At 38.2% G+C, this 11810-nt stretch overlaps 1 protein-coding gene across 2 annotated transcripts in view; it reads right to left on the bottom strand.

Moving 5' to 3' along the window:
* Nucleotides 1-11810, bottom strand: part of LOC136035530 (tRNA-queuosine alpha-mannosyltransferase-like) — a 162673-nt gene that overhangs the window by 92209 nt on the left and 58654 nt on the right. The window lies entirely within an intron of this gene.

Here is an 11810-nt window from a genome sequence, read left to right on the forward strand (position 1 = left end):
TACAAAACTTCGAAACTTTGCCTGATTTTCAATAGTGGGAGAAAAGACCACCTAAAAGTTAAAAGAATTTTAATTAAATCACACCGTTAGATTCGGCGTATCAGAGAACTCTAATGTAAAGATTTCAAGCCCCTGTCTGCACATATGTTGCATTTTGAATTTTTTTGCTAGAGGAAAAATCACGGATGCGTTTTAATTTTGTTTTCCCAGTGGTGATTGTATCAAACCAACGGTCCTAGAACTTCGGGAGCGGTCTCATTTGAGTTGAAATTAGAATTTCTGGTGTCCCCCATATTTGACCCAAAAGAACAGACGGGTACTAAAAAAAAGGTAAAGGTAAAGGATACGGCACTAGACCCTTAACGTCCGAACCGGCGGTGGTGATCTCCGTCTCAAGGCCTTTCAGCAAGGATGGGCAATAAGGGGATGAGGGACAGTCATCCCGTGCTTTTGCAAACCCTTCCTGTTTACCTGCTCCAGATTCCTCCAGGTACCCAGTTAGAGCTAGGTCGACTCTGACTAAGCTTACAAAGTCACGCCACTGACCCCCGTCCCAAACCAAATAATTGGGTACATTACGATTCGAACCCCCGTCCTCTCGGACAAAGGATCCTAAATCCAGCACACCAATCCATCCCCGTTCTATATAACATCCTCCTTGCAATACTAGCCCCCTTCCTGCGTCACTTTTCCACAAAAGTTGTTCGATCGAAAGTTTGAGATAGACATTTTATTGAGCTTAGTTGATGGGTTCCAAAACTATACATTTAGATTTAACATGACCCCTACAGCCCTGAAGATAGGTCTGGGGATGAAAGTATGCTAAGGATAATCTGCTAAAGATATTAAGGATAATGTATGATCTATAAAAAACCAGTTTCATAGCCACAAAGGAAAATAACGTGCGACAGAATGCATCGGGCTTGTGTAATTTGGGCTATATATTTGCACATTACGGAGGTGGGGGTATGGTTTGGTTGAGTTAGGTTAGATTACTTTTCCCCGACACCCCGCTAGTGCGTATATATATATATATATATATATATATATATATATATATATATATATATATATATATATATATATATATATATATATATATATACTTACTTCCCTTTCCGCACGCTGTGATGTTTCTTATTTCTGAACCAAATTCTCGTTACTGTTTAATATTTATACTGTTTTATTGAATCTCTACGGAGTAATCTGTTATAGGTAGGTAGGTAGATAATTTTATTCAAAAAACAATACAATAAACTTTCATTCATCAGCTAAAAAAAAATAGGCCGCAATGGCCTGTAAGCATAGCTGACACCAAATACGATCCATTTCTTTAAAATATTTCACTTACATCAAAAAGAAAAACAAATAAGATAAATAAACTACAAAAAAAAAAAAAAAAAAAAAAAAAGAAAACAAAACAAAAACTAATGGTCAATTTAACAAAATGGGGGGAGATACCCCTCTCTCAATCTAAAATTCTCAACAATACTAATTGTTCAGAAGATGGTCCTTGAGGCGTCGTTTCAGCTGAGGCAGACTTTCTGATTCCTTAACTTGCTGTGGGAATGGATACCAGGCGGACGGTCCCATGTATCTGAAGACATGAGCTGACCGGGAAGTATTCCGAAACTCATGAACAAGATTATTTGAATTTCACGTGTCATAATCATGATAGGAAGAACCCAAGCTAAAAAACTCATTGAAAATATCAGGCCCTAAATTATGTAGACACTAATATACTAAAATACCAATCTGCATGTCTCTGATTTTTCCAACATCCAAAATATCATACCTCTTATATATAGACACAGTGCTAGCGCTTCCACGATCATAATTTCCTAGAATTCTAATTGCTTTATTCTGTTGCACTTGAACTCTCCTGTAATTAGACTGAAAGTTACTATTCCAGATTAAACAATCATAATTTATATACGACGCTATTAAAGTATGGTATCGTGACATTAAAACTTTCAAAGGAAGCACATTTTTTAGACGCCGCAGCATTCCAACTCCCCTTGACACTTTGCAGGAAACTAGGTCACTGTGCGCCTTCCAACTCAGTTTGAAGTCAAGAAGAAACCCGAGGTAACGCGCTTCTCGGACTTGTTTTAAAGAAACACCATTGTACTTAATATCTGAAAGTAAATCTTGGGGCTCACCAGTCCTTCTAAAAACCATGTAACTTGTTTTTGAAGCATTAACAGCAAGTTTACTGAGTGTAACAAACGTATGTAGTCCCTTTAAAGCACTGTTTGCTCGGTCTATCAAGTCCGGCAACGATTTGGCAATAACAGTTATAGCAGTGTCATCAGCAAAAGACGTTAAGTAACCAGGGACAAAAAATCTCATACTATCTACATAAATCAAAAATAAAAGAGGACCTAGGACAGAACCTTGTGGCACTCCGCAATTCAATGAGTAAGCTTGTGAAACCTCATTATTTATTACGACTTTTACACTTCTACCTCGCAAATACGACTCAAACCAACTCAAACACTTATTCCTAATACCTAACTTCGACAATCTATCCAACAAAATTCCAAAATCAACAGTATCAAAAGCTTTCTTAAAATCAATGAAAATTGTCATACAAAAATAATTTTTTTCCAGTGCACCGTTTACCTTATCAATTAAATATAAAGCAGCATGCACAGTTGAATGTCTTTTTCTAAATCCAAATTGAGTTTCAGACAGAAATCCGCAATTTGTTAAATTCAAATTCAAATTCATTTTATTTAAAAAACATTCGACGGACAGAGCCGATTATTAGTTTTTATTGTCATACACACACAAAAATTCGTCGACAAGTCAAAATTAACATTCACAAAATTAATAATATATACAATTAACAATAATAATTGTCACATACACACGAAAATAAGTCAACAAATATACACAAAATTATAATAATACAATTAACAACAATAATCCGGATTAAAAAGTCGATCCAGCATTAAACAACTTAACAAACGAGGGCACAAAACTAAGCTCATAACGAGCATGTGACACAGTCACAGGTTGAAGTTTTGGTACAGGCTCTGCAACGGCCCTGAGTGGCCTTACCCGTGCAGGTTGATGTTGGGGAGGAAGGATATTTCGGTGTATAGGGCTGGACAAAATTTTATTACCAAAGGATAGGGCTAGTTTTAAACGACGAGATTGAAGGGTTTGAAGTTGAAACTGATTAAGGAGGGATATGTACGGTATTTTTGGGGCTTTTGAGATTACTAGGAGGGCACGGTATTGCACCCTCTCAACCCGGTCCGACTGTTCCCTAGTTAGCCCGAAATGCCATACAGGGCAACAGTATTCAAGTGTGGAACGTATAAAAGAGAAATAGATGCGTAGGAGGTGTGGTGCAGGGATTCCATGGCGAGCCAACAACTTTAGAGACCTGATAGCCAAATTAGCTTTTTTTAACATGCCATCAACATGTTTATTCCACTTCAGATCTGAAGTGATATGAACGCCGAGCAGTTTAATTTCGGTCACGTGACTGGCGCTGGGAATAGGTGGATTAAAAACTGGCGCAGATTTTAAAAAAGAAAATGTTAAAATTACAGATTTATCAAAGTTGACAGTCATTTTGTCCACCTTTGCCTCTTGACATATATCTTTCATTAATGAACCTGCTCTGCTTGGTAGGTTTTTCCGACAACATTCAATGAGCGACAGATCGTCGACATACTTCCAGCGATCGTCCAGTGTTGTTGCCAAATCATTTATTATGACAAGAAACAAAAGTGGTCCCAAGAGGGTACCTTGGGGAACTCCACAAAAAATGGGCAGTGGGTCGGAGTAGGTGGACTTATATTTTGTCCGTTGACATCTACCAGAAAGAAAACTAGCAATTAAACGTACAAGGAATGAATCTACACCTAGTCCAAGAAGTTTTTTTACAAGAATTTTGTGGCAAATTAAATCAAAAGCTTTTCTTAGATCTATTGCAATAAGATTAATCCAAGAATCTGGTTCATCGAGTTTTTGCAAAATACTGTCAATTATACTTACTAAGTAATGAGATGTAGATGTGTTTGGCATATTTCCAAACTGCCTTGGATCAATTTTGTCCAGAATACGGTCTTTCAGCCATGCTGCAACAAAACTTTCATACACTTTGCTAAAAATGGGTGTCATAGTGATCGGTCGGACACCCGAAAAATCATTGGGCGCATCTTTTTTTGGTATTGGTGTAATGAACCCATTTTTCCAAATTGATGGATACTCACCTGTTTTTGTCACCTGATTAAAAAGGAGTGTTAGGGGGCCACTAAGATAATCTGGAAATGCTTTGATGAGATCAATGGGAATATCTACAGGGGTAATGCTTGTTCTTTTAAGCCTTTTTAATTTGAAAAACACCTGGGACTCTGATATCAAAGGGAAACCAAAAGACTCAGGAGGAGGGGTGGGTATTCCCACGCTCAGCAAAGGCGGGAGGGATTGCACAATGTTACCCAGATGTTTATTAAGGGAGTTGGCTGTTACGACGTCATCTTCATCAATGCCAAAATCGACTCCTTTTTCCACCTTGCCCGTCATCCTTTTGATTCGGTTGTACCACTGGCTTGGTTTGGACTCGAACAGATGATTAACTTTACGTTCTACATATTTGTTCGCGTGTTTTCGAGTGACTTTTCTTAGTTTGTTTTTCAACCTGTTGGCTTGTTGGGTATTACCATGACGGAAAAGCCATCTCTTTTCCATTACCATTTTCTTAACTTCTTGTGTAATATATGGTCGATCTGACGAGAAACGTTTTGTTGACTTCTCAGGAAAACAGGCCTTGTAATTATGAAGCAAAGCTTCTTGGAAAATAGTAGCTTTTTCGTTGCTACTTTTAGCATCTTGGAATTTTTCCCATTTCTCGCAGCTTAACCATTGGCCAGTCTAGCTGCTTTAAAAATTTCATGGGCATAAATAAGAACTCCGCCACCTTTTTTCCCCAGTGGATGGTCATCAGGTCGTATTTTTATAAACTCATCAAAACCACCTATTTTCAGGAGTTCTGGGTTTTGTCGATGAACTTCAGAAACCATTAGGACAGATGCCTTTGTTGCCTGAGCTAGACTTTCTAACTCAGCCACTTTATCAAAATTTAAACTTTCAGCATTTGCGTAAATAAACCTAGGGAAGGAAAAAACATCAGAATTATAATACTTTACCTTAGTGGTGTTTGATGTTCTTGTTGTAGGTCTTTGTAAGAATATGTTATTTCCCTGGTGGGTGAGGCTGTCATCAGGATTACCCATACCAACCAGGGGCTCAAATTTATTCAGTACTGGAATTTCGGCTGAAACGAAAGAAATTGTGTCCTCGCCATTGGGGGCTGTGAGGGTGGACAGGAGGGGGGAGGTACGGGGATTTGAAACACTGTCGGGGGGCTCGGGGACGTTATCTTTTGTGGGGGGTAGAAAAGTTGATGCTGCTGAGGTAGCGGATCCGGGAAAAACATTCCGACCGACCGAGAAGGCGCAACACACGCTTGGTTGGGGGTATGTTGATGTACGGGAGGGATTGTTGGTAAGGGGGGCCACGGAGGTCCGCAAAAGGTGTAATCGCGATGTTTTTGAATTCGTAACCCCCGTCCAATTAAGTTTTTTGATGCCGGGTTCGGATCCAGAAAAGTATTTTCCTGTCGATTGGTGTGACTGGAGCTACGTCTTTTTGATGTACCGCAACACGCATGCGCGAAAACACATTCTTTTTCCGTACATGATAAAACACAACATAAATCAACGTGGTCAAAATTACACTCATTATTACTGCAAGTTTTCGAAATAAAGCGTGGACATATATGTAAAAAACGACACTTTTTTCTGTGCTTACAGAAACCACTTTCATTAAAATACCGACATATCTTGTTAAATTTGGGAGCCTCTTTCACAAAAAACCTGCATATAATATTACATCCTTTACTGGTTAAGGGCTTGCGCTTAACTTTTTGTTGCACTATTTTCTCGAAAACAATTAACGGTTCATCTTCAGTCGGTTGAATGTTACGAAACTTATTCTCGTCAGTTAACCTTACGTCAGCTAATTTAACACTTTCCTGAATCTCGTTATCGAGGGTCATTCTCACACTGCATGCACTTTTTACGTCACTTAATGAGTTACAAATCTGATTGCTCGGGCCTTGTATAGAATTATTCATTTCAGAGCTAAAGGGAGACGAGCGTAATTTCACGGGTGGCATGGGTGAAAGGATTCCCAACTGATTTAACTGCATCATTAGGGTGTCAATAGTTGTTGTTTTTTCGTCAGTTAAGTTCTGAAGGTTACGTAAATCAGATTGGAGTGATTCGTGGGCATTTCTTAAGGGTAATAGTTCATTTTGAATAGCTGAGAGTTGATTCTCAAGAACGGAACATCTGTTAGTTAAAGCTGAGACTTCATTAACGTATTCAGAACAATTCGTGCATGGAGTTTTATCCTCACTGCTGGGCCTAGTTACTGTCTTAGTTTTGGGATTAGAATTCCTTGGTGTGACTATGGGTGTATTTTTGCCAAAGGATCTAGGTCTAGGGCACGCTTGTGGCGTAACTTTGCAAGGAATTTTCATACCGCTAGTAAATGAAGGTGAAGTGGGGAAGTCACAATTTAAGCACAACCATACCAGTAGTTTTTCTCTTGCTCCAAGCGTGATCCTTGCACACTTAGGATGCCACCATTGACTGCATTTGGTGCACTGAACTGTCCCACTAGTTGCTGGGTTTCTACACTCAGGGCAGTAATATTTAGTCATAACTAACTTGGAAAAAACTAGGTGCTGTGTACTAGGCTGATTAGGAGCATATAGCTTTGAAATGATGGGTAGTATGGATATAGGTCTCCAATTTGAAAGGTCACTTAGAGTCCCAGACTTCGGAAGCGGGATGACTTTGGTTATTTTCAGCGAACAGGGAAATTGACCCTCTGCCATTGACAGATTTATTAAAAATACTAGTACTGGAAGAATATTCGGAAGCACTGATTTTAGAGTTCGTAGGTTGAGGCCATCGGTCCCAGCACTTTTTGATTTTATTGAAGAATTAATCTTCTCTATGTCTACAGAATCGCAGGGTTCTAATTTCATTTCAAAATCTTGACCTCTTAGGTCTTCAAAAGTTGATTCTTCTATCAGCAACTCGTTGTTCACTGCTGCTTCACTCTGAACAGTTTCACCATTCTTCGAGAAATGATAAGCAAACAAATCACATACTTTGTCAAGATCTCGAACTATTTTGCCACCAATATTTAGGCTATACTGTTGTGAAGCAGGACTACCTCTGATCACTTCCTTAATAATTTTCCAAGTGGCTTTAGAGTTTGATGCATTTTTCTGAAATACTTCGCCATAAAAGTTTCTCATTTTCTTTCGTCTAGTAGAGTTAAATAGATTACGTTGATCCATGAACTGTGCAGAACTAAACTCATTTGGTTCATCGATGTGTGCTGTATACAAAGCATTTCTTATATCAATCATTTGCAAAAGCTGATCATCAACCCAAGGTTTTCTCGCTGCTTTTTTCTTATTTTCATGCTTTTCAGTGGGCATGTCAAGTCATAAATACCTAGCAGCGTGGTGTTGAACTTTTCAAAAGTCAAAGATGGGTTATTCTCCCTAAATATACTCTCCCAATTTACAGCACCTAGCTCTTCTGAAAACATTTTAACGTTCGTTGGCTTCAGATCTCGGATCTGTATATTACACTTCACTATTTGCTTTTTTATGTGAAGTCCTAATCTAGCTAGGACTGGCAGGTGATCGGAGATAGGCGAAACTATAACGTCTGCGCATGTAGTTGCTACTTTACGTGACGAAACAAATATGTTGTCAATCAAGGTCGCAGAATGCTCGGTGATCCTTGTTGGAACTGTGACCACAGGGTATAGATCGTGAGATGACATGAAATTTAAAAAATCAAGATTCATACCAGCTAGTATTTTCAAATCATAATTAAAATCACCCATTATCATAAATTCTAAACCTGAATTTCTTACATTCAGCATTAAATCATCAAAACCAGATATAAAACGATCAAACATAGCACTTGGTGGTCTATAAATAATACAAAATAAAAAATTCTTTTCTTCAAATCTAACTTCAATAGAAAAATTTTCAAACTCACCCTCTAGCCAAACCTCAAGATCATCAAGCACCTTATACTGTAGAGAGTCCCTTACTAGAAACGCCAGGCCTCCTCTGCCCATTTTTGAACGGTTTTTTGATTCTAAACAATACCCTGGAAAACTATAGAACGAGAGAAGACTATCCCCACCCAAATACGTTTCACATAAAGCAAGCAACTGAATAGAATCATATTCATACATAAACTGAACAATATCAAGATAGGATGACGTAATGTGGCAGTTCCACGCGCACACAAGGCACTCATTTACTCTTTTATTAATGTCTACAGGTCCAGTAATATACGTGCTAAAACGATCCGGCCGAAAACTTAAAGTAGACTGCTCTGCCACAAGCTTAGATAATAAATATTTGTCAATATCAAATGGGTCTTGTTCATATCGCTTAAGCCGCAAACTTAGTAGATCAGTACCCATTAAAATGAAAAATGGTAAATATTGGTGTTACTATCGAACAATAAAAATCAAAATAAAAAAATATCGGGAAAAAAAAATAAATCAACAAAATCACATGCAATCAACATGTGACCTTATTCTGCGAACAGAAGGGTCGCTTGGCCTTTTAACAAGGACATTACCATGGTCTGTCCAAACATACTTCACACCAAATTTGTCTCTCGCCATGTTCAAAATGTCTCTTCGACGCTTTGTTAAAGCCTCAGTGATGTATACACCGGTACGCGCTAATTTTGCTTTTTCTTTGAAGACTCTTCGGACAATATCTTTGCTCTGAAACTTCACCATTATGGGAGCAACTTTACCAGAACCATCAGCGCTGATCATATTCTGCCGGAATCGAAATACACTTGTAATATGCCCATCCGTTATATCACTAACACCTAACTTCTGCTTAACCAAATCAATCACAGTGGTATTCAGGTTAACACCTGGCTGTTGTTTCATTCCATGGATTACGAGACTATTAAGCAGAACTTCTTGGTCATAATCATCAAGCCTCATCTCTATGTGATTAACGCGCTCCTCAAGATTTTCAATAAGTGTTTTTAGGGTTTTGAGTGATTTTTCAAGCTTTTCAAATTTAGGATTATATTCAACCGCAATAGAGTCGTACACTTCACTGACAATCAAACAGTTCGTGGTAACGAACTGTAGTAAGGAGCGACCCGGCTCAATAGTAACCGAAACTCTAAAAAATTGAATTTTGATATCAATAGCTACATCAAAAGAATCGCATTTTAATGCTGATTTTAAATATATAAGTTTCATCAAGATTAGTATTACCCATCAAAAGTTACGAGCCTGAGAAAATTTGCCTTATTTAGGAAAATAGGGGGAAACACCCCCTAAAAGTCGTAGGATCTTAACGAAAATGACACCATCAGATTCAGGGTATCAGAGAACCATACTGTAGAAGTTTCAAGCTCCTATCTACAAAAATGTGGAATTTTGTATTTTTTGCCAGAAGACAAATCACGGGTGCGTGTTTATTTTTTTTTTTTTTTTTTTTTTTTTTTTTTTTTTTTTTTTTTTTTTTTTTTTCTTTTCCCCAGGGGTCATCGTATCGACCAAGTGGTCCTATAATGTCGCAAGAGGGCTCATTCTAACGGAAGTGAAAAGTTCTAGTGCCCTTTTTAAGTGACCAAAAAAATTGGAGGGCATCTAGGCCCCCTCCCACGCTCATTTTTTTCCCAAAGTCAACGGATCAAAATTTTGAGATAGCCATTTTGTTCAGCATAGTCGAAAACCATAATAACTATGTCTTTGGGGATGACTTACTCCCCCACAATCCCTGGGGGAGGGGCTGCAAGTTACAAACTTTGACCATTGTTTGCATATAGTAATGGTTATTGGGAAGTGTACAGACGTTTTCAGGGGGATTTTATTTTGTTTGGGGGTGGGGCTGAGGAGAGAGGGCTATGTTGGAGGATCTTTCCTTGGAGGAATCTGTCATAGGGAAAGAAAAATTCAATGACAAGGGCGCAGGATTCTCTAGCATTACTATAAGAAAACAATGAAAAATAAACATGAAAACGTTTTTTCAAATGAAAGGAAGAAGTAGCATTGAAACTTAAAACGAACAGAGATTATTACGCATATGAGGGGTTCTAAAAATACTTTAGCATAAAGAGCAAGGTATTTAGGAGGAGATAAATACCTTGCTCTTTATGCTAAAGTATTTTTAGTAATTAAGACTATTTATTATAGGCCTTTCTGATTCAGGGGTCATTCTTAAAGAATTGGGACAAAACTTACGATTTAGTGTAAAGAGCAAGGTATTAACGAGGGTACAAACCCCCTCGTATACATAATAAAAATATAAGGTTATGAAAGTTTGTTACGTAAGTTAATTCTTAAGTTACGTATATTTTTTACTAATAAAAACGTTCGTTAAAATTAAAAGTTCTAGTTGCCTTTTTAAGTAACCGAAAAATTGGAGGGCAACTAGGCCTCCTTCTCCACCCCTTATTTCTCAAAATCGTCTGATCAAAACTAAGAGAAAGGCATTTAGCCAAAAAAAGAATTAATATACAAATTTCATTTTAATAGTTTATGTGCGGAGAGCCAAAACCAAACATGCATTAATTCAAAAACGTTCAGAAATTAAATAAAAAAAACTAATTTTTTTAGCTGAAAGTAAGGAGCGACATTAAAACTTAAAACGAACAGAAATTACTCCGTATATGAAATGAGTTGTCCCCTCCGCAATCCCTCGCTCTTTACGCTAAAGTTTGACTCTGCCACAATTCTACTTTTTAAAACAATTTAAAGCTTTAGCGTAAAGAGCGAGGGATTGCGGAGGGGACAACTCATTTCATATACGGAGTAATTTCTGTTCGTTTTAAGTTTTAATGTCGCTCCTTACTTTCAGCTAAAAAAATTAGTTTTTTTTATTTAATTGTATCCACAGAGCCACCACCAGTAGCCATTTCTGCTACTTTACGGGCTATATCATTTTTTAGACTCAACTTCTTTTTTTCCAACTCAGCCTGCACCGTAGCCACTTGGCCAAGTAGACCTGAAGTCGCAGGTTCAGGGTCAGCCAGAGTAAGATTCATAGCGGCAAAAGTCTTACTTCTACGATATATATCGGGCATCGACTCTAGCTCAGCGAAAGCTTTATCTACTCCTTTTGATTTGTTTTTTGAGGCCTGTTGAAATTTAGCCTTTTCGGACGTGATATTTGACTCAGCGACTATATATTCACTATGCTGACCGTAGCAGGAAACAAGGTATTTGGAATCTCCGTCACCCTCAGTTGTAACTTTCATTATTCTTGATGGCCAGAGAGGATATCCTGCAAAGTGGACTAAAACCAAGTCGAACTGCCTAAACTTTGGTATTTTAAGGCGGCAAAAAATAAACCGAAAAAAGTATGAAGTGAAGAAAAAAAAAACTTCACTTGCAAGAGAAGTAAAGGAAACGTTGGAGGCTGTACCTTGTCCCCGCAATTTAAGAGGGAAGCCCGGTGGGTACCACGGCTCTTGCAAACAACTCTCTCACCCCTCTTCTGCTTATTTTTCTTCTCCCTACTTTATCGTAGCGTAATTGCTTAAATTCTCCCAAAGGTCACTCCTTCAAAACATATAGCTGTAAAGTCTGAAAACAGATTGAAGGTTCACTTGCGAGAGAAGTAAGGGAAGCGTTGGAGGCTGCCTACCTTGTCCCCGCAATTTAAGGGGCAAGCACGGCGGGTACCACGGCTCTTGCAAACAGCT

This window comes from Artemia franciscana, chromosome 14 (genome assembly GCF_032884065.1).
Source record: "Artemia franciscana chromosome 14, ASM3288406v1, whole genome shotgun sequence".
Lineage (NCBI taxonomy): Eukaryota > Metazoa > Arthropoda > Branchiopoda > Anostraca > Artemiidae > Artemia > Artemia franciscana.